General features: G+C 42.4%; 1 long non-coding RNA gene across 1 annotated transcript in view; it reads left to right on the top strand.

Annotated features, from left to right (window-relative positions):
• Positions 1-23873, top strand: part of LOC129532723 (uncharacterized) — a 309267-nt gene that overhangs the window by 275627 nt on the left and 9767 nt on the right. The gene's annotated exons all lie outside the window — the stretch shown is intronic.

Raw genomic sequence — 23873 nt, 5'->3', positions numbered from 1 at the left:
TTGTCTGTAAATTCAATTTGTTTTGTTTTAATTTGGACTTTTTAATAAGCAAGCAATATTTTAGGTCAATGCGATTCGATTTGTAGGCATAGGTGTATTTTCCTTCTATACCACAGACATAGGAAATACTAATAAAAACCATACTGTGGAGCTTGCCAAGGTGATCTTCTTTATTATGGCCCTGATTTCTGAGTGCAGAAATCACATAGATATATTCCTAGCCTCTAGACAGTGTATACATTACATGTCTTATCAAAATCAAATACTCTAGTCTAGTAACAACAGTATTTTTCATTTTAATTGATAAACAGATGGTATTTATGAATAATTTTATGCAAATAGAGTGTCACTGAAATTTTACTCAATGGAAAAAACAATTCTCTGAGCCAGAAAACTTTTACCAAAATAATGTCAGATAACTTTGTTGGAAACTATGGCCATTTTTTCTGATATTACTATGGTTTGAATGTGTCCCCCAAAATTCATGTGTTGGAAATTTAATCCCTAATGTAACAGTGCTGAGAGGTGAGACCACTAAGAGGTGATTAGGTCATGAGGGCTCTGCCTTTGTGAATAAATTGTCATTTTCATGGGAGTGGGTTAATTATTGTGGGAGTAAGCTCCTGATCAAAGGATGAGTTTGGCCCCTTCTCTCTCACCCTCTCTTTGCCCATCTGCCATGGGATGACACAGCAAGAAGGCCCTCATCAGATAAGGCCCCTTGATCTTGGACTTCTCAGCCTCCAGAACCATGAGCCGAGTACATTTATTTTCTTTATAAATTACCCAGTCTCATGTATTCTGTTATAGCAGCAGATTAAGACAGACATCAACAAAAAAATCAAAGATATACAAAAATGTCAGTTTGATTTTTTTAACATCTCTTGCTTTCTGTGTAATGCACCATGAATTTCTTATTTGTAAAATATGTTCTTGAAGCAATTTAGAGATTAATTTGAAGCAATTGAGAATTTAATCCATCTCACTTTTAGGGGAGGTAAGATTAGATTAATTTACTCCACTAAATTCAATAAAGGGCTCCTTTCATTTGGGCTCAGTTTATCTCCTTCCAGTTCCTAGTTGTGCAGTCTGGAGTTTGTGAGGCAGGGTGGACATACCTTTGCTCGCGTCAGCCACCTACTTCATGAGCTGCACGTGCCCCTCAGAGCCTTGGCTTCCTGCACTTGAGTTTCAGCCCTCTGGAGCTTCATATGTTGCAGAGAATGCCTGAGGAAACCCGTCTCGCAAAAGTAGACTGAAGACCACATGTGTTGAACCATAGCCCATGCCAAGCTGCCCTTGAGGGAGAGGGGCTAATGCAGGACTTTGAAGGCAGGATAGAAGAAAGAGTCTGGGAAATGCTTTGGAAAATGGCAAAGCAGTCCAAAAAGATTTTAGTTTTATGTCTGTTTAGGGAAGACCAAATATCAGACAGGATGTAATGTGACATTTAGATTTAATTCTGTTGATGATTTGCAGATTTGGAAATATACTTCCTTGACTGTCCAGTGTCCTTGGGAGCTAGATCTACCCAGGAGTGGTAGTTGCTTACAAGAAATGAACTATGAAAAAAAATTTACTGTGCTTTCACAGTCTGGAGCTCAAGAAAAATATAGTGACAATGTGTGTTAGACTGCCTCTCGTCCACAGGAGAAAAGACAGACCAACCTGGATTTCCACTTTATATCTACCACTGATGAGCTGTGTGACCTTGGGCAAGTGAACTAACCTCTCTGGTCCTGTTTTCTCATCTGCAAAAAGGTGATAATAGTAATAGCTATATTCATGAAGATTTAATTCATGCCAGGGATTATTCTAGAAAGATGTATTAACTTAGTCATCACAGCAACTTTTGAATTTAGAATCACAATTAGCTTCTTGTCCAGTTGAAGAAACAAAGGTTTGGTGTTTTTTTGTTTGTTTTTTGTTTTGTTTTGTTTTTGAGATGGAGTCTTGCTCTGTCACCCAGGTTGGAGTGCAGTGGCACAATCTAGGCTCACTGCAACCTCCACCTCCCGGGTTCAAGCTATTCTTGTGCCTCAGCCTCCCAAGTAGCTGAGACTTCAGGCACGTGCCACCACACCCAGCTAATTTTTGTATTTTAGTCGAGAGATGGGGTTTCACCATGTTGGCCAGGCAGGTCTTGAACTCCTGACCTCAAGCAATCCACTTGCCTTGGCCTCTCAGAGTGCTGGGATTACAGGCGTGAGCCACCACACCCGGCCAAGTTGAGGAAACTAAGGTTTGAATGAGTTAAGTAAGTGGCCTCAGCTCATATAGCTAGAAATGCAGAGTCAAATGTCAGGTCAAAATGTCTAGATCCAAGGAATGTGTTCTGACACACAACACCATGAGAGACAGGCTAACATTAGCTGAGGCCAGGGACTGTGAGCTGGATTGGATCCCCGCAAGCTCCCATCACTTACAGGCTGCAAACGTGCCAAGCAACAGAGCCTCTCTGGGCTTGTCCCACTGTAAATCAGGGATAATAATGGGATCTGCCTCATGGTGTTTCTGTGAGGATCAAATGAGGTAATATTTGTTAACTCAGAACAGTGCTTGTAAGAACTAGGTAACTATTTAAGAGTGCTCTTAGTATTATGTTAGAACTTATACTCTGCAATGATATGGATTGAAGCAAAATTTAATTAATACATATAAATTACTTAGCTGTACATAGTAACTACCCAATAAATAACTCCTTCTAGGAGATTTTGTGCTAAGTATGAGGCAAGGTTTAAGTCCTAGTGAGGTGCAGATCACAGGGCCCAGGGCCACCTACTGTGGAGCTCACAGTCTAATGGAAAGAAGAAGAACAGTTTTACTTTTCTTTTCTCCAAGGGATCAGAAAATTCTGTCTTTAAGCAGGCAGATTTCTCACCTGCCTGTAATAATACTCATGCAATAGGATAAATGGATTGAGGAGTATTCCCAGGCTCATCTTTTCCCCTAGCCTAGTAGAGAGAATCCTATGGGTACCGCCTCCATTTCTATCTCTTAGCCACCATCGGCAGGATGACTGAATCTGACATAGAGGGAGGGAAAAACTAGGTCAATCTCCACAATAAAACATCAAGTGAAAAAGGAGGGGGGAAAGCAAAGTGCCATCTTCAGAACACAGCAAGGGCATGCAAATGTGTGCATGTAGGGTGTGTATGTTGGGTATACATGCATGTGTGTGTTTTGTGAATGCGTGCTGTGTGTGTGAGTGTATGTGTTGGGGGCTGGGGTGGTTCCAGTGTAACTTCAGGGTTTAGGGAAGGTATAAGACAATAAGATTGAAGTAAGTATTACAAGGATCTACATTTTCTTTCTTGTTGTCAAAATACAGGAGTAAAAGAACTCTATTCCTCTATTATTACTTTTGGCTCACTGATTGTATTTGTGCAAGTCATGCTCCTTGGAGACCAAACAACCATGTGGGTGGTTTTATGGGGTATGGAACACCTGTTTGCCAGGAACCTTGCTGGCCCATTTGTTTGAGAGAGACTGTCAAGTTCTGCCTGTCCTTGCTCATGACCCTAAAGCAAATAAGATTTCAAGGTTGTTCCAGTCTTGGAGAGCCCAGCCACATGATTGCTTGGGCATCAGTGGGTTCTTTTTCTAGTCTCAGAGTCTTCAGTGCAGAGTATGCAGTTATGAATCACTTTCCAATCTTAGACCACCATGCCGTGGCCTCTCTAACATTGGCAAGAACTATTACAATCACAGGGGACAGATTCTACAAACACTAATGTACAGCAGTTTCCCAAACTTCCCTGATGGTGAAAAAACTGATTCCTGGGATCAACCTAGCAATACTGAAGCAGAAATTCTAGATGAAATGTCCAGAAATCTGGATTTTTGACCAACATCACAGGCAACTTTTATCAGTAAAGTCTGGAACAATGGTGTGGATGTTTCCAGCATTGCCAAAGCTCCCTACCCATGAAGGAGAAGCCAGGTGTCTTTCATGACTGGTGTACTAGCCACCTATGGTAACTAAAGTTGAGGATGAGAGATGAGGACCCATTACCCTGCACCCAACTTAGCAGCACCAAAGTTCATTATCTTTAGGGGCATAATTAGTTCAGGTAGAGCAAAGCTACACTGTAGACACAGTTCTAGATGTCTGCTTGCCCTTCCTCACCTCCTCTTCTCACATTCCTCTCTGAGCCACTCACTTGCTGCCTCTGGGCTCACTACTCTTTTGAATTCCTGAGGTCAACACTTTAAATATGATACCTTAAAGCCCCCAGATGAGCTCACCTCTAGATCTCCTGAGAGCAAGTTTCTCGACAGAATATATTAGCATCCTGGCAGCAGCTGGAGGATCAAAGCTAACTCTCCTAAACTGTATAAGTGGAGACTCCCTGCCTAGGGCTTCGGACACCCCTTCAACTTACTGTTGGGTATAGCTACCATACTTTCCTTTGACTACCAAGAACAGTGTGACCTTGATTCAGAAGTTGCCATATAGGTTTTACTGAGAACCTGTGAATCTTCTCAGAGTATTTTTAGTTGAAAAGTATTGTGGAATTTTATTAGTTTTCTATTGCTGTGTAACAGTATTACCACAAACTTAGCCACTCAAAGCAGCACACATTTATTATCTCACAATTTCTGTAAGTCAGAAGTCCAGAAACTACTTAACTGGGTCCTCTGCCTAGAGTCTCATAAAACTGCAATCAAGGAGTTGGCTGGGGCTATGGTCTCATCTGAGTCTTGACTGGGGAAGAATCTGTTTTCTAACTAATTGAGGTTGTTGAGAGAATTTAGTTTCTTGAAGCTGTAGAACTGAGAACTTCCATTTTTTATGGCTGTTGACCAGATGCCACCCTCAGTTCCTTGCCATGGGTCTTCCAACATGATCACATGGCACATCAAAGCAAGCAAGCTGGGGAGAGACCCCAGCAAGACTGGTGCTACAATCTTATATTATATAATCATACACATGTAATCACATACATTTTGTCCCCTTTTTCATGCTCTTTTGATTAAAAGAAAATCACAGAGCTGGGCACAGTGGCTCATGCCTGTAATCCCAGCATTTTGGGAGGCCAAGGCGGGCAGATTGCCTGAGTTCAGGAGTTCGAGACCAGTCTGGCCAACAAGGTAAAACCCCATCTATACTAGAAATACAAAAAAAAAATCCGGGCGTGGTGGCATGCACCTGTAATCCCAGCTACTTGGGAGGCTGAGGCAGGGGAATTGCTTGAACCAGGGAGGCAGAGGTTGCAGTGAACTGAGATTGTGCCACTGCACTCCAGCCTGGGCAATAGAGCAAGACTCCATCTCAAAAAAGAAAAAAAAATTACAGGTCTTGCCCACATTCAAGGGCATGGGCACCCCCAGATGACCCTGAGGGGGATTACCTTAATGAGTTTGTGTGTGAAAGCAGTGATCACTAATTAGAGTGTCTGCTCAACCCCAAAACAACACTACTTCTCTAAGATGTGGGTTAACTGTGGCAGCCATGTGTGTGCTGTGGGACCCCATACCCTGACCAGAGTTGACTGATGGGCAGGCAGAGACCCAACCCAAAGTGAAGCAATCAAATTCTGCCTTCCAGGATTTGGGCATTGGAGTTTACAAACAGCCAGGTAGTCTGGGCTATTTTCCTTCACGGAAGAGAAGACAACTATTTGTTGGGTGATCTTTTTCCAAAATGTACACGTGGGAAAGAGAGAACAAAATTGGGACAGAGAGAATGATGAAGGTGATCTGCAGGGGAAAAAATGAAAATTAGAGATGGAGAAAACAATTCACAATTCACTTGGGTTTCCAGTGGCGATCTAGTTTATGGTTCCAGGTTCTTATGTAACACATTGATGATGAGTTCCAGAACTCTTTCAATATCCCGTCAGTAAATCTTCTATTTTGCTTAAGCTTGTTCAAGTCGGCTCCTGTTCCTTGTCAAGGTAAAGAATCCTGATTAAGTTGAGATCTCAAAGCGGGCCTTATCTGTTCCTCACTTATAACCTCTCCAGCCTTCATTCACCTGCCCACACATCCATCCACCTAATAGACATTTCTCTACTCCCTCATATGGCCCCTGCACTGTCCTGGATGCTGGGATACAACAGCAAACAAGACTTTAGCTCCTCACCCTCACCACCTCACAATCTATGGAGATGCCAGGCAGGTAAGCAGAGTCCCAGGTGGGAGGTGCTGAGGAGCACAGAAGAGAGGCAGGAACCTGAGCCTGGGGAGGAGGTCTCCAGGAAGGCTTCCAAGAGGAAGTGGCTAAACTGAGATATAAGAAGCAAGTCAGGACTAACCAAATGAAGGGGATAGCAGAGACAATTGTGCCAGGCAATGGGAACAGCATGTGAGGAGGGGACAAGGCAAATCTGTACAGCCTGGGAGCAGGAGCAAGACAAGTCTGCAGTCAAGAGGGCTGAGTGTATATGAAGAGACCTTTCACGGAAATGGTGAGAAAGCTGACATTTTATACATCTGTCCCCCAAAACTATTATATCTTTGAAGCTAGGCACTGTAATTTTTTAAAAATTATGAACACTTAGCTTCCCATTAGGGATTTATTAATTTAAAAGTACGTGTTAGGGCATCTTATTTACTTTTTCACTTGTATAAATTAAAATTCACTCTTTTCAATGTAGACATCTATGATCTCTGAAAATGCATGCAGCTATATAACCACCCCCATTACCACAATAGAGAATAGTTTCATCACTCAAAAAACTTCCCTCAAGCTGCTGCTTTGTGATCAACCCCTCTCCCCACTCCCTGCCCTTGCTAGTATTCTGTATGTTCAGTATTTTATTTAATCTTCATATCTACCTGTGCAGTATAGATAGTAGTATTCTACTTTACAGACGAGGAAACCAAGGCTCAATGGATTGTTGTCTTCCTTCTTTCCCTGGCTTCATTCTAGAATTGAGTGATTGCTCTATCTGTGAAGATAAGGGGCCTCTTCCCTCAGATCATCAAGTAAGGCACTCACATTTGTCAGGTCACACACAAGAAAACATCAAGTCAGTTCAGAAAATTGCCCCTTGTTTTCTAAGACTTGAGCTCTGTGCTGAAAGGATATAAGAACAGAAAACTGGCATTATCCCTGGGTCAGATCTGCGTTTCCTGGCCTTCTGCTGTGGGGCCGAAGGCATGCATTTCATGAAGCCAATAAAATGCACCTTGTTCTCAAGAAATGTTACAACAGCTGGCTTCCAGATCCTCTGATTGTTATGTCTTTTTTGAGAAGTATCCATTAATTACTTTTAATCATCTCTTGATTTTACCAGGAAGGTCATTATTTCTACAGGGAGCTTACGGACAGTTTTGGGAGTGTTTTCATGTTGTTTTTTTCCTGTGGTGTGGTGTAACTTTCTTTGTCATCAATACATACGTCAAAGCAGGCTAACCAGAGTATTTCCCCAGCCACAGCATATGGTTGGGTCATGCAAACAACCATCGTAAATCCTCCTTGACAATGGCCCAAAATGATATCGTGACCTGGTCCCAGTGGAATCCAGATTCATGAAGATCTGAATGTGAGAACTGAGTGTTAGGAGCATGGATTTTTGAAAATGTGCCACATGAGTACATCTGTCTATTTATATGGCTACTTGCCTCCATATGTGGCCAGTGAATGAAAAATATGTGCAGAGGTATTTGAAAAATTCTTGAGGTGCCTGAATAAGCTTGCCTGGTCCCTGGCACAGAATCAGCACCCAATAAATATTCCCTGAGTGAGTGAGTGAATGGATGGATGAAGGAAGTGGAACTTGGGTGAGTTATAAGGCATCTCATTTTTCTAGAAAGTAGCTCACTACTATAAGGGCATACTTGATTACCTTTTCTACTTCTGAATGCACCCAATTTTGTTCAGGAAACCTCTGTATCCTCAATCCCAGTGGTAACTCTTAGTCTAAGCTAATCAGAACATGGCATTTTTTCATGGAGACTATGATTGGTCTGGGAAGATGCAATGTGACCTCTGTTGGCCCAATCAGATTGAAGGGGATGAGTTTTAAGTCCATGGCATGGGAAGAAGTTTTTCATTTTTTTTTTCTCTGGGGAAAGACAAGGGATGTCACCCTATTCCTGCTCTAGGGCTTTTCCCTTCCATGCCAAGATCCTGCCTGGGCTGCCCCATTTACCTTATGACCTTGAGGGGAACCATTTTGGATTTGAACCTAGTCCTGTGCAAAACAGAGAGCAGAAAACAATCTTATTCTTGATGACATAGTTGAGCTCCTGGACATTCCTGGAGAAGACCAGGATGCTGGACCAGATTTCACTCTTGTTGTTTGACAGAGCAATTTCCTTCTGGTTACCTTATGTTGGAATTTTTGTTGCTTTCTCCTGAAAACAAAAAGCTAAGGTGAAAGTCTGAAGTTGAGAAGAGAATAAGGAAGAAAGAGCTCAGTTAGTTATTTTGTGTTGTTTCTATCAACAATAATAGCAACTTTTGCATGTAGAATACATGCATGAAGATTAGTGTTAGATCCTGTCTTTCATTGTATGTATACACACCCCGGGAGGTGAGTACTGTTAGGCTTGCTTTGCTCACCTCCTTCAGGTAAGATTTGCCCACCTGGAAAAGAAGTTTTCCTCCTTTTCTAGTGATGCTGTGAGTCTTTTTCTTTCCCCTTATTAGTTTTTGCCCTGGTTTCCCTGGCAACAAAGAGAAAAAGAGGTTTCCATTATTATGTACTCCACAATCTGTCATGTCTTCATCCATTCATACTATCGTCCTTCTCACTGGTTCATGAAATTTAGAAAATGGGTTAGCAATTATTCCTTTTGCAGTTACTATAAGCAGGGTGTAGGCACGGAAGAAAGAGAAGAGGAACAGCATGGTCTGCTTTGCTTATGCAAGTTTTACAAAGAAACATGAAAACAACCCTTGCCTACAGTGATCTTATTCTCTACTTGGGGCACCAGGGCAGGGCATTTCAGATGGTGATAAGAGACTTGAATAAATAGAAATACAAAACTGTGTTAGCCATCAAAAATAGCATGTCATTAATTCTTGGCTGAGAGGAACATATTACTTTCAAATCCAGACTTATTTTTTTGGTCTCTTCCTCCACCATCATCTTTTGCCTGGAGAGCTGCAGTGACTTCCACATCTGCTTCCACCCTGTCTACTGTCTGATTGATTCTTCACACTGAAACTAGAGAGATTTTGTGGAGAAGCAACGCAGACCATGTCATTCCTCTGCTCTTTCTTGCGTGCCTACAAGATTCTGCCTGGGGCGTTCCTCCAACTGCTGCACCCTGGTCTTATGCCATGCCCCGTCCAATTCTTTCTGTTGCTTTCCTTTTGGGAAATTTCCAGCCCCACCAAGCAAAGGCCTTTTCATATGCTGTTCCCTCTGTCTGAAACACCCTTTTTGCTTCTCTTCAATTAGTCAACACCTATTTATCTTCCTTCCATTCTCACTTCAAACATGCCATCCTCAGCAAAGCCTTCTTTGACCTCCTTGTGTCAGATAAAACCTACAACAGGCTCTCATAGCACTAAGGATCTTTCCTTTGGACTTGTCCCAGCTGCAGCTCTGCAGTTTGAATCATCATTTAAGATACACCTCCAGATAGAGAGGGATCTTATCCATGTTTAGTCACTATTGGATCTCCAGAGCTTGACAAAGCATCTGGCATATGGTAGATGCTCAGTAAATATTTATTGAAAGAAAGAATGAGTATATAAACATGCAATCCATGCTCACTTTGTGCCAGACACCATGCTATGAACCTAACCATATTTTCATTTACTTATTAGAACTCTTTAGTTCCTTTCTATGAGAGAAACACTATTGTTGTCATTCCCATTTTATAGTTGAGAGCACTGAGGCTTAGAGAGATGAAAGATGTCCAAGGTTACACACCAAGTAAGTGAGAGAGCTGGGATTCCAGCTAGGCACGTGGCTTCACATACTGAACTCTTAACTACTGGCCTCTGCCACGTCTCACAGAGGAAAGAAAGTTCTGGAAGGTCAGAGGAAGGAGAAGCTTTGTAAGCAAGCAGGAGTTTGGGCTAGTCCCAAAAGGCAAGCTGGCTTCATCCAGAGAGGGGATAAGAAGGAGGAGTGGTGCAGTGGCACACTGCCAACCTAAAGGCACCTTAGAGCAAGGTTCCCTTCTGGGTGGGTGAATTAGAAAAAAAAATGCCTTGTCCTTCCTGCAAGAGCTGGCTTAATTTCAGCTTCCACTTTCTGGCTCTCTGGGCCACCCTCACCACTCTTTTTTTCTTTCTTTTTTTTTTTTTTCCAGTGTACAAACCACTCAGCCATATGCAGCGCTCTGCAGGCATGAAGACTCAGAGGCAAAAAAACAAGAAGTGAAAAACTCCATTTGGCTAGAGTGGAGGCTTTCTGAAGCAGATATAAAAGTCTAAGACTTATGCTGTCCAATATAACAGCCACTTACCACACGTGGCTATTTAAATTTCAATGAATTAAAATTCAATACAATTGAAATATCTGTTCGTCAATTATATTATCTGCTTTTTATAGCTACCTGGACTTGATAGCTGCCAGAGTGGAAAGCACAGATAGAAAACATTTCCATTGTTGTGGAGAGTTCTATTGCACAGCTCTGGTCCAGAAAGCAAGGTGGAGCCATTGACTGTAAAAAATTGCTCACCCTTTATGCATGCCATGGGCTATGAGGAGTCATGAAAGGGTTTTAAGCAGGGAAGTGGTGTGAAAGAAGTATAGTGCTAAGAGAAGTAATAATATCGTTTATTGAGGGATAAGTGTGTTAAGTATCTCACAAGCATGATTGCATTTGAGGCAGGTAGTATCATATCCCCATTGTACAGACAAGGAAATTGTGGCACAGTGAGGTTAAATAATTCATACAGCTCCAGGTCTGTCTGATCCCAAAAGGTTCTACCTTATACCATGCTCCTAGTCTGTACTCTAATCAACATGATGATGGGAGTGTATTATTCAAAAAAGCAGAGCTCAAGTTCAGAGAGGCCCGTTTGGCAGCCCTAGTAGGCATGAAATAATAATGACTTCAACTAGGGGGTCAAGAGCTCCCTTTGTAGCAAGCTTCAGAGGTTTCTTGTTCTTTGTTCTTGGCCTATAGTTTCCTCCCTTCCTCCCCAACCATTAATCGCAATCGCTTTCATTTTCTTTGGAATCGTCTTTGCTTATTCTTTTGCTCCTCTTGTTGGTGTTTCCAGAGAAAATTGTGTTTGCATTAGGTTTTATCCTAATAAATTTTTATCCCTGGAAGTACGTCTCCTGCCTCATCCTGCTGTTAGGCCTCTTCCTAGAGATCCCAGGACACAGCTGGAGAGCTTGTGTGGGCCCCACCATGAGCCAAGCCCACAAATCCCATCTGGAAATGTGCGTGGCAGAAGCTTTCCCTCTCCTTCTAGTTCTCCTGGTGAATGGAAATGCACCAGTGTGTCCCATTTCCTGCTGGGACATGGGGCCTTTTTGTTTCTTTGGCCTCCTGGTGTTGAAGGTAAACTCCCCTGGGGAGTACTTGCAGCTTCATTGTATGGTCCAGCAAACTTTAGTTTGTGACTATTTCAGCTTTAGGTGAAGTCTGTCAAGCAATGGAGGTGGATTGGCCTTCCCTGGGTCTTATAAAGAGAATTGGTTTCTAGTATTTGGTTTTTTAGAGTATGGACAAGCAGATCCCCATTACTCTCCCCATCACCCCTGAGGAAGTCTATGAGAGGAACCCTTGAATGCTGATCTATGTGTGACAGCTGGGGAAATTGAGGCATCAAAGGAGGAGAGAATTCCACATGCATCAAAATTAAAGAACTAGAGAGAAAACCATGACATCCAGGTTGCCTGGTCATGCTTTAACCACAAACCGCACTTGCCTATTTAGTTACAACAAACACAAAAGAGATAAACATAGATGTAAGTTAGTCTAAACACCAAATTTTAGAAGTTTTTCCTCTGATGTCTAGTCAGTCATCCTGACCTTTATTGGAGGATAAACCAACTTGCAACAGCTGTGGATAATTATTTACTGTAAGTCAGAGACCAAAGGGCTTGGATAATGAAGTGAATTCGGCATTAGAAGGAGAGAGATGTGCTTTAGCACCAGAAAGTTACCTTTTAAGTTGATTCCTGAATTTCAAAGATCAAGAGGTACCAAATTCACTATCTAAGAGATGCTGGAAAAGCGCAGGATGTGCTGAGCAGTGGACTTTGTTCACATGTGAGGGGTTTTACAAAAATGTACAGCCACACCTGGCCCTTCCTCAGCCTTGAATCATTCAAGAAGATACTTTGTGCAGATGCTACTGAGATGACACATCCCTTGCTGTCCGTAAAAGTGATCTACAGCTGGCTGTGGAGTTACCCAGACATCTTGGCTACTCAGTAAGAAACAGATTTGGATTCCCTCACTCAGGCTGTCAGATTTTACAGCTGTCTGAGGGTCTATGGCAGTGTGGCCTCTCAGCAAGACACTGCTGAAGTGAGGCTCAAACATTTGGCAGTCAAGAGAGGGACAAAAGCTTTGTATAATTTGGGAGTGAGTTCAAAGCCAATAACATTTACACTCCAGGCCAAGAAAGCATTTTAAAGCCAGCAAGGTGCCTCTAAGCCAATAAGGTGTTATTACCTTTAAGCACATCTCTTCTGCCCTTTGATAATAAGCGTTGTTTTAAAGTATTTGAAAATACCATTCACAATTTAAAACAGGATATATCACCTCCACACTTTGAACACCCAAAAAGAAAAGGAAGCCTTGATTGATGTTTATGCACTTCCATTATGGACAATCCTCCAAACACAACACAAGACATACACACACATGCACACTTCCTCATCCTCACCTGTGCTGCAAAATAATGGAATCTGGCCACCCCACATGTGGCAAGAGGAGCAGTGAGGCCAATCAAGTTCCTCTCCAGGAGCCCCATTCCTAAAGGCCAGCCAGTACAGGGAAAAATTTGTTGCAAGTGTTCCCATGCCTTGCATAAGGTTCAGCCCCCAGGATGCTTTCCAGAGCAAGACCTCTGCTGAGAACTCTGTGTTCTAGAATTTTAATTAAACAGACCACAAAACCCACTTGCTCCCAAGTTAAATTCTAAGTCTAAACTTGAGAACAACAGAAAGTAGGGAAATGTGATCATTGGCCTGGGCAAAATGGTTGAACACAGAATAGAGACAGTGTAAGGCAAAAACTAAGAGTACAGAGTCTAGAGCTAGGCAGCTTAGGCTCAAATCCTGGTTCTGCTACTCCCTGGCTGTATGACCTTGGTCCCATTACTTATGAGGTTAAGTGAATCCCTGTAACTTGGAATCATGACTCAGAACTGGGGGTAACCTTGAAGACCCTCTTGTTCAACCATTATCCCATTAGACTCAGCCATGATGATGAATGAGGAGACCCAAGAATTCCCAGTTCCCAGCCCTTCACCATCAGAGTGGACCATGAGGGTGTGCCAGTGGCAGAAGAAGAGGAAGGCAGGAGGTCTCCTGAATCTTTTGCCAAATACCTTAGCCTAAACTGGAAAATATCTTAGGGTTGCTGGATGGACAACAGAGCTGAAAGCTCTATGCGAACCTTAGGAGGCCGATGGACAGCTAAGAAACTGCTTCTTATCCGTCTCTCTCCTTCCAGGATTCAGTCTCTGGTTTCTGGAGTGAGAACTACCATGCTACGTTCCATTGTTTCCTGTCTGAAGCATGTAGTTCACCATGGAATACATAGTCCTTTTCCAGCTGTCCTACTTGTCCAGTCTCAACTCCCATCCCACACATCCCCCCTGTCTGACCACACTGACCATCTGCTGTCTAACGCGTCACACATATGCATGACTCCAGGCCTAGACATGGTTTTCCCTCTACTTGCAATGTTCTTCCCCCTTTTCAAGTCCCTACTCATTCTTCAGGATTAAGACCAATGTTACCTCTTCTGTAAGGTTTTCCTAGACAGGATCACTAATTCTAATCATAGAGAAGTCAAGTACTGCACTGAACCCTTTTTATGATTATCTCATTCATTCACTGAATCCTCACTACAATCCAATGAAATAGATTCTACTATAATCCCCATTTTAAGATGAGGAAACCAAGGCTCACAGGAGTTAAGTAAAGCCCAAGGTTACACAGCTAGTTAGTGAGAGAGCCAGTTTCAAGCCCAGCTCTAATTATTCTAGAAGCAAATTCTTCCCCCATGGGTCTCCCAGTGAACTTTATTGACTCTCCCAGTGAACTTTACTTATACTTTGGTTACATCATTTTCCCAGTTTAACTTTCTCTCCCCTACAAGATTAAAAATCAAGTTGGATGTTAGATTTATTTTTATCTCTAATACTTAGCTCACTGCTTGGCCCACAGTAGATACTTGACATAAATATGAAAAAATGTGTTAATGGAGAAATGAATGAATAGATGAAAGGATAGAAGAGTAGAAGGAAAGAAGGAAGGAAGGAAGGAAGGGAGGGAGGGAGGGAAGGAATCAAGGAATAAAAATATTTGACTTCCTCAGAGGTACATATTATAAAACAAAGTAGCCTTTTCCAAGTACATCAAACATTATGTTCCATAGAGAAGAATTTTAATGCTGCCTGAAAAAATGTGCCTAGATATTCAATACATATTTTATATTGACCCTGGGCCTTATTAATGGCAGGAAATTCAAAGGAAGTCAAGTCTATACTGTATGCACCTACTGCCAGAAATGAGGAACCTACAAATGTTGGACAAAGCAAAAAACATCTGGGCCTGGCCGTGACCTTGAAGAATGGAGATATTATGCTCTCTGAGCTTAGTCTTTTTGCTTGGAATAAAACCAAAACTAAAACCAAAAACCCCACCTTTATGTTCTTCTCATGATTTGAATGCCTCTCCCTTTGCTATGTCCTCCCTGGGAGAAGTCTCATCAACAGACTTCAAACAGGTAATCTTGCAGCTGCTACACATTCAAGTGTTTAGACTACATCTAAACTTGCTTTTTTATAACAACTTGCTTATTAGGGATGCATAAATAGATCTAGAGAAAATGAGAACAGATCTTATCTTTGGGTAAAAATATGTAAGGCACCAAACAGACTCATTAGAGAAGGTTCAGAAGTCAGGGCCTGTGGCTCAGAGTTCAAATTGGCCTGGCCAGAGCAAGCCTCCTCTCAGAACAGATGAGTCAGTGTGGTTATCACTCAGTGTTTTCAAAGCATAGAGGATGCAATCTGAGAGGCAAACGTGAGTTTCCAGATAGGGAGAGAGGAAGAATCAGGATTATGAGTGACATGTTAAAATATAATGTCGTGGTCTGCAAGGCCTAAATGCTTTGGGCAATGTTGTGTCTGGAATTTCTGCGGGACAAGCCGTGTCCAGCTGTGAAGTCATTCCTAGTGGGTTTGCGACAAGAGTGTAACTCAGGGCCTTGCCTTGGTGTACCCTAAATGTGGAGAGGCTGACCGCTTGCCTAATTGAAGGCAGATGGGAGGTTGCAAAGCTGGGTAAAGAAGAAGCTTTCTGACATCTGTCTTTGACCCAAAAGGGGATAAACTCAGGCCACGTTTTAAAAAGACCCCCTGAATGATTTACGTTTACCAATTCCTACAGATATCTTAGCAAAGATTTTGCTTCAGTGCTAAGTACGTATCCTTGCTTTGAATGGATATCTGAAACTGTTTTCTGTCTTGACTTTGTCCAGTCCCATTTTGGAAGAAGAGACATTTATAAAGTAGACAATGCCCTGTACATACCCCCACATCCTAAATATGAGAAATAATCACAGCTTCCACGTACGGAGTGTTAATTACATGTGAGAGACTCTGACAAGTGCTTGATAGGACATTGTCTCATTTAGTCTTCACAAGCAACCCTGAGAGGCAGAGGTGCTTGTTCATCTGTTTTATGCATGCGAATAAGGAGACATCCAGTTATTCAGCAGCAGAAACGAGACTTGTATTCAGGACTTGGTTTAAGGCCAAACTCCAGCCATTCTTATAGTAATGCAATTCTCCCCAGCTTTTCACATATTTGTTTAAGTCTCCCCTAGGTTCTAGATGATCAGGGCTGTGTTTTGCCCTTCTCTGGGCATCACACAGTGCAATGTACATACTAACAGCTACATGCATGATGAAACCTTTTCTTTTTCTTAATGAAAAAGGCAGACACTAAATTTTTCAGATGGTGAGTGTGATCCATGCATGAAGTGGGACAGAAATGAATCAAGAAAGAAGTTTTGTCAACACAAGAATGAGAGACTCCTGTTTGGGCTTGTTGTTGAAGGTCCCATCTTATATCACAGAGGTCATGAAACTGGGAGCCAAACAAAAGGGCATATGTTGCTGGACGATAGATGTTCTGCTCACTCAGGAACCAAGACCACTTCAAAGTTTGCTTGGCTTGGTGGGAAGCTGTTGCCAAGGAGAAGAGTCCCTGTGTCCCAACTGCCCATAAATATGTCTCCAAACAGCAGGAAGGAGTTGTACAAAATGGTTGTAGTAGCTGGAGCAGGGGGGTGGAGACTTGGGAAGTAGATTTGTCTCCTTCCACAGCACTGACTGAGCTAGGAAGCATTCCACATTCCAACTGGCCAAGAAAAACACAGCCCAGCACTGGTAGGGAGGCAGCCATCGGGGAACAGCTGAACCACCATGGTCATCCAGCCTCTCAAAGACTGTCACCGCAAGAGTGAAGCCAGAGCCTGCGGTTTCCTGTCATCCTCTCTGGGACACAGCTCAGTCTTCCAATGACTCATGGCCAGTGGCGTGCAAAGATTTCACGTCCCATCTCCAACAGAGCCCAACCTGTGCAGAGCCACGGCCGTTCCCACTGCTTCTTCCTCATGGGTTGCTTAATGAGGGGATTAATGATGACCAGGATGTGAGTGGACATCTTCACATAAGCAGCCCGGCTGTAAAACTGGCCGTGCACAGGCAAGCAAAAACAAAGCAGGGGGTGGGTAACACTCAGCAGCACTGCACCAAGGCTTCTGTGTCTCAAGTCTTCTGGTCATGTGGGGAGAGGAGAGGAAACTGAAATTTATTAACTTCAGGCCTCTAGAGAGATGGTGAGGCTCAGTGGTTAAGAGTGTGGGTGTCAGATTGCATCCGGCTTCATCACTTCCTATTGGCTTAGTGATCTTGGGAAGTTCCTCAGCCCCTCTGAATCTCAGTCTTTTCATTCAGAAAAAGGGAATGATAGTAGTATCTACTGCATTAAGTGGTTTTGAAGATCAAATGGAGATTTATAAATGTAAAGTTTGGTAAATGTTAGCTTTTGTCATTGTTATTTTTACCACCATTGATACTCAAGTTTAGTTGGTGGTGGGAGCTGACGAACAGTGGAAATTACTTCTGAAGGAATTAATAGCAATTATAGAGTAAATGCTTTGTGGAAGTTGAACACTGGACTTCAGTTATTAATTGGAAGAGAGCCTTGCTCCTAATACCGGCTGTGTTCTGTGAATGATTAAGCCTAAAGACCTGTTGGGATCTGTGGTAACTCAGGAATAGACTGGCCAGGGTGACAGTCTCACTTCCCACTTGGAAACACTATTAATAATCCAACCCCCAACCATACCCAGGCTTGCTCTTCAGTTCTACCAAAATTTGCTGAAGGCTCGTCACATGCCAGGCACTACTGGCATGGTGGGGAGGTGGGGGCATGAATATAACAGAGAGGTGTAACACATGGGCCCTGCATTCAAGACATGAGCAGGTGAGATGAATACATGTACACTCAAGTAACGCCATGCAGCAAATCATTGCTCCGGTGCTGAAACAAACTACATGCAAGGCACATGGGGAGAGACTGATTCTGAGTGGGAATATCTGTGAAGTCTTCTTGGAGGATGTGTGTTTTGAGATGAACCTCAAATGTCGATGTGAAGAGGAGGTAAACAATGTAGATAAACGGATCATCTTTTGCAACAGTAGTAGCCTAGAGTAGACTAAAGGAATACACTGGAAGATAAAGTTGAGAAGGTTGGAGAAGACCGTATTCTGCAGAGTTTTGATGGTCAGGCTGAAAGATTTGGATTTTGTTATTTATATTGGGAGACAATATGCCTTGGGAATAGAAGCTCAGGCATTGACTCTGAAATGTATTTGAGTCATGGCTATACTTTGTGCACATGGTGTGACCTGAGAAAAACATTTCATCCTCTGGACCACAGTCTCCCCACCAGAAAGAAGGGCTCACAGCAGTGGTTCACTCACGGGACTGTGGATGTGCACAGGCTGCTCAGCACTGTTCCTCAGCATGGTACAGTCTTATAAATATTAGCCATTGCTATCATCATCAGCAATCAAGAGGCTGTTGCAATAGCTTAGGGAGAAATGGTGAGCATCTGGGGTAGGACAGTGCCAAGCAAAAAGGAGGAATGCTTGTACCTTTCAGAGGCAGAATAGGGAAGTGAATAGGGCTATTGGGCATGAGAAGTGAGAAGGGAGCAAGGATGACTTAAGGATTTGAACCTGGAGACCAGGAGTTTTGAAATGGTGTTACCAAGTTCAGGTCATGGAAAATGTCTCAGTTTGGGCTGTATTGAATCAAAGGTGGCTGGTAAATCCTTCAGATTGGCCTTTTTCCTGGGGATTTCAAAGACAAATATCCAAATTTCAGTAGAATTTTTAGGACAAGAGACTTAGACTGGAGGATCATGCCTTTAGAAGTGAAAGTCCAGCCTTTGGAATGATAAATGGTCCTGAAAGGGTCTTTAAGAGCAATAATGTTGCTGGAAAATGGACATTATTAAATGTCTATTTATGAGAGAGGATAGAGGAAAAAAAATGGAAGACTACTAGGCAGTTACTATTGTTTCTAAAACCAAGTGATGGATGTGTCAAACAGGCTGTGGTAGTCAGCTCAGCAGACAAAGATGAAGTCATTAGTTTGATTATACCTTCCATGAGCATCTCAGGAGAGTATAGGGAAGAAGCTAGTTTGTAAGGCATTAAAGAGAAAATAATGGGGAAATGTGGTGTGTGCTTCATTGTAAAGAAGTTCAGAAGTTAAAGGAATGTAAGAGAGAAAGGTAAGGACATTGAAACAAATGTGAGTTTGGAGTAGAAACGATTTGAACAGTTTTGTAGAGTAGAGGAAACATCCACTGGAGAAAAATTAAAGATGCACCAGAGGAAAGAGGTTATTGTTGATCTAAGGAGAGTCAGGAAAATGTGTCAATTACAGATTTATAAGGATGTTCATTTCAGAGCAAACAAAGACCTCATCTTATGTGGATTCCGGAGCAAGGAAGAAAGATTAGGTTTAAAGGCAAACAAAAAAAATTATTTTGGTGGCTGATGGAGTTCATGTTGGTGTACCTTTGCCTTCTAATAAACTATAGACTTTCCTTTAATAATTTAATGAGATTTCATAAGTTTTTATAAATGTGGAGGGATTTTTCTCCCTTAACTCTCTTGAGAGGCTGAGTAGAGTGGAGCAGGAATAACCACAAGAGTGGTTTGGAAGTCAGAAGTTCAGACCAGTCATAACCTCATTAAATCTCAGTGATCTCACCCACAAACGGAGAATGCCCACCAAGAGGACGAACTGTGGTTTAAATGAGATAATACATGTGTCTGACTTTGTAAAATTGATCTGTAACTAACTATACTTTATTTTTATCTGTCATATTTATCATATTTTGTTCTTGAAGCTATTTTTTTTTTTCGGAATCGGTTCAATACTTCAAGAGAGAATGATGCCTGGGACATGAGTGAAACGGAAAGTTTGTGCTGTGCCTTATTTACGCTCTAGATAGTGCATGATGCAGAGGAAAGCAAGGCATATTTAGAAGCCAGTTCCTGTCAAATACTCAGAAAAGTGCCACTACAACGCTGTGGGGGGACTTCACAGATTTTCCACCAAGACAGTCCCCTTCTCCCCCAACTTTTTTCCAATGATATCGCCAACATGGTTTTGAATGACTCAAGCTTTGGGACGCATACCACTTCCCTGGTTATACACGTTTGCCATTTCCCAGATTTCATCATTAGGGCATTTCCCGAAATTCAGCCCAACGTTTTCCTTTTTTTCTGATTTCAAAAAGGATTCTGTTTCAAGCCTCAGCTGTCAAATGGGGAACCCAACTGTGAACGGTAGCGCATTTGACTGTGACATCAGAGTTTCCAATGGGAATGCCTCTTTCCACCCTGATATCAAATTCTCCCTTTGATTCAGGGCTTGAGAATAATGCACAAGTCTATACAGACCACACCGAGGTGCTACTGCTGGGGCCAATAGCAGCAGGACCCCAAATTGCCTTTGCGGTTGGCAGCCCACAAGAACTCTCTGCCAAGAACCCCCTTGGAAACTCACCACCTTTCCAAGACCCCGTTTTCAAGTAGATCAAAGTATTTTCCTCATCCTGGTGAAAGCCAGAGGTTCAGGTCAAAGTGAATGAGTGTGGGATTCTGAAGGAAGCTGGCAGAACATCAAAGACAGTTGGGTGGGACCTGAGTCTTTTCTTTGAAAACTCTTTTCTATTGTTTCCCAGACTTTTTCAGTCTGACGCATCATTGAACTTGCCCCTGTGCTCCCACCCCAGTCTCTACAACCCCTATTCAGCTTCCATTAGTTCCATCATCTGATCCTGAAATTCCTTAGGTGATTATGTGTTCCAAAAGCAAGTGACCACACATATGTCCTGACCTATACATATGAATAACTGCCCATAACCACCTGCACTTACCTTATCCTAAGCCATAAACCCATAATTAAATTTTATTTTCTTTTATTCTGAAAGTACTTTTTTGTATCCAGAACACTTAATACACAGTTCTGTGTCTCCCCATTAGACTGTACACTCCCTGAGGACAGCAATCTTCTCTGTGCCCTTTCTCAGACCAGCACAGAGCCTGCTGCACTTAAAAAATTTGATAAATGGTTAGCGAACACTCTAGGTAATCTTAACCTTCCTCCTAATTTTAATAATTATCCATTTATGCTACAGCAAGGAATTTGGGGGAACTGAATTGTCACTCTTGATACTCCTGAAAAAAATATATTTGAGACCATTGTTTTCTAATTTAGATCATAACAAAACAAGCAGTCATTATGGATATAATAAATACTGTAATAATTATAGCCATCCTAGGTCATATTCATTGAACACTGACTCTGTGTTGTGCAGATGCAACCTGTGTTCTGCCATGTGTTATCTCCTTTGGCTCTTAATGTTGGAGTGCCCTGGGCTCAGCCCTTGGTCTTCACCTCTTCTCCCTCTATACTCTTGATGGTCTCACGTCAGCTATATGCCACCGACCCCCAATTTCACGAGACCAGATTTCTCTCCCAAACTCCAAACTTACATATCCACTGCCTCCACCTGGAAGTCTAATAGACTTCACAAGTTCAATATGTCCAATACTTACTCTTGATCTTTCTGAAAAAGCTGCTCTACCTGCTGCCTTTCCCAACTCAATTGATGGCAATGCCCTCATTCCAGCGGCTCAGGCCAAAATCCTTACAGTCTTCTACATTCTACTTCTTCTCTCCTACATCCAACCCATAAAAAATCCTGCTGACTTTATCTTCAAAATATATCCAGAATTCAGCCATTTCTCACCACTTCCCTGGCTACAATTCCAGTCCAATCCATGCTCACCTCATTCCTAGGTTAGAGCTGTACCCTCCTAATAGAGCTCTGTGCTGCTTCTGCTCATGCCCTATGGAATGGTCTCAAGAAAACAACACAAAATACATAGTATATATATAATTTATTTTTTGGGACAGAGTGTCACTCTGTTGCCCAGGCTGGAGTGTTTGTTTCCAGGAGGGGAGGTGTGAGAGAATTCCAGAATCTGTATAAACTACAGTAGCTGAGACTACAGGCATGCACCACCACACCCGGCTAATTTTTGTATTTTGGTGGAGATGGGGTTTCACCATGTTGGCCAGGCTGATATTGAACCCCTGACCTCAAATGATCTGCACCCCTTGGCCTCCCAAAATGCTGGGATTACAGGCAAGACCCACCGCGCCTGACCTCAGGATACATATTTTATCAGATTTTGACCCTCCAGTGATTCCCAGTTTCACTACAAGGAAAAGCCAGATTCTTTCCAAGGCCTGGCATGATTTGGGGTCCACTTGTCCTCTGACTTTATGTCTTAATACTCCTCCCATTACTCCCTGTCCTCCTTGCTATTCAGTGAACATGCCAGGCAGGCTCCCACCTTCGAATCTTGGCTCTAGCACTTCTCTCTGGCTACAGTGTTTTTCCTGCAAATGCTACTTGGCTAATTCATCACCCTTCCAAGTCTCAATGAGGTTTGCTCAAACCATCTTCCTCATGCCACCACTTGCCCACCTGCCAACACCCCTCTTCTACTCACTCTGTGCTATGTTTTCTTTTTTCCATAGTGTTTCTCACCTCCTAGTATAGTGTAGAAAGTTACTTGTATATTATACTATTTGGTTATCTTTCTTTCCCTTGTATAATGCAAGCTACGTGAGGGTACAGTTTTTGTCTCTTTTGTTTGGAAAAGTGTCTGGCTCACGTTGTAGATACTCAGTAAACATTGTTGAATGAGTGGGTAAGAAATGCCAGATGTTCCTAGAATCAAGATACTCAGGTCTCAGAGCTCCAAGTGGCTTCAATGCCCTGAGCGTCCGCACATTCTTACACCCTTCATGCTCCATCTCACACTCAAAAGCCCAACACACACCCCACACCCTAAATCCTCTAAATCCATTTCTACAGCCTGAATTTCTATCTTGAGAAACTACTTCTGTCTGCCAGAGAGTGGCAAGGCATCATTTCATTTGCCTGAAACCAAATCCAGTGAAGGACAGGAGCTTCTTTGTCACAAGTGGCTGCTTGGTGGGTAGAAACTAACAAAATGTGACCAGCATGGACAGCTCCCCTGGCAAATTGTTCCTTGAAGAGAGAATTGCAGTCTGCACAATTCCCGCCAAGTGATTATCTTCTTCTGCTCTCGATGCTTACTGAGAAGAGTGCTGGGCATGAGCTGTCAAATCTACAAGGGCAGTGATGGGAAAAGAGGCTTATTTTGGAGGCAAGCAGGAATGTCTTCCATCTATCCAGAAGAGAGACTGTCTCCTGTTTTATTAACTACAGTTCCATTACTTGGCTACCGTCTTTTACAGGGTACAGGTTAAGGAATACAAACTCAACTCTAAGGCTTTCAATTCATTCAGGAGCAGGGTCTTTGGGAAATTTTCCATGAGCATCAGCAGAAATTAGCAGCCAAATTTTAGGATGAGGAAGTGCCAAGCTGCAGGTGGCAAACTTATCAGGCATCATCTTCTTTTTCTTCTTCCTTTAAGACACCCAAGCACTGGGTGTTATCATCCCAGTATTTTTCCTGAGCTTTGATAAAAAAGAGACTTGCTTAGGCTTTGTTAAGCATTCTGAGGGAGAAATAACATAGAATCCCAGAGAGAATATACCTGATCCTTGACATTTCCATGAGAAACACCAAAAAGAAAGTAATTGATAAAGTAAGTTCATTGAATAAGGGGGCCATAAGGCCACCTTTCCCACACAAACACATCCAGACATTCATATTTTCTATTTCTTCATATTCAACTCATTGTCTTAGTCAGCTTGTGTGTGTTTTTTTTAAAATTACAAACTGGATAGCTTTGAAACAACATAACTTTATTTCTGACAGATCTGGGAGCTGAGAAGTCCAAGGTCAAGGCACTGGCAGTTTTAATTTCATGCCCACTTTCTGGTTAATATATGGCACTTTCTTGCTGTGTCCTCACCTAATGGAAGGGAGGAAGTAAGCTCTCTCGGAACTCTTATAAGGACAGTAATCTCATTCATAGGGCCTCAACCCTCATGACTTCATCTAATCCTAATTACCTCCCAAAGACCCCACCTCTTAACATCACATTAGGGCATAAGATTTCAACGTAAGAATCTGGGGGGTACACAGCATTCGGTCCACAATACTCATTATGTGCTCTACAGTGTATAGGATAAGTATTGGGTCTATTAAATCCCTTCCA

This window comes from Gorilla gorilla, chromosome 2, assembly GCF_029281585.2.
Source record: "Gorilla gorilla gorilla isolate KB3781 chromosome 2, NHGRI_mGorGor1-v2.1_pri, whole genome shotgun sequence".
Lineage (NCBI taxonomy): Eukaryota > Metazoa > Chordata > Mammalia > Primates > Hominidae > Gorilla > Gorilla gorilla.
Note: the sequence above shows the minus strand (reverse complement) of the source record. Positions and strands in the feature narration are given on the sequence as shown.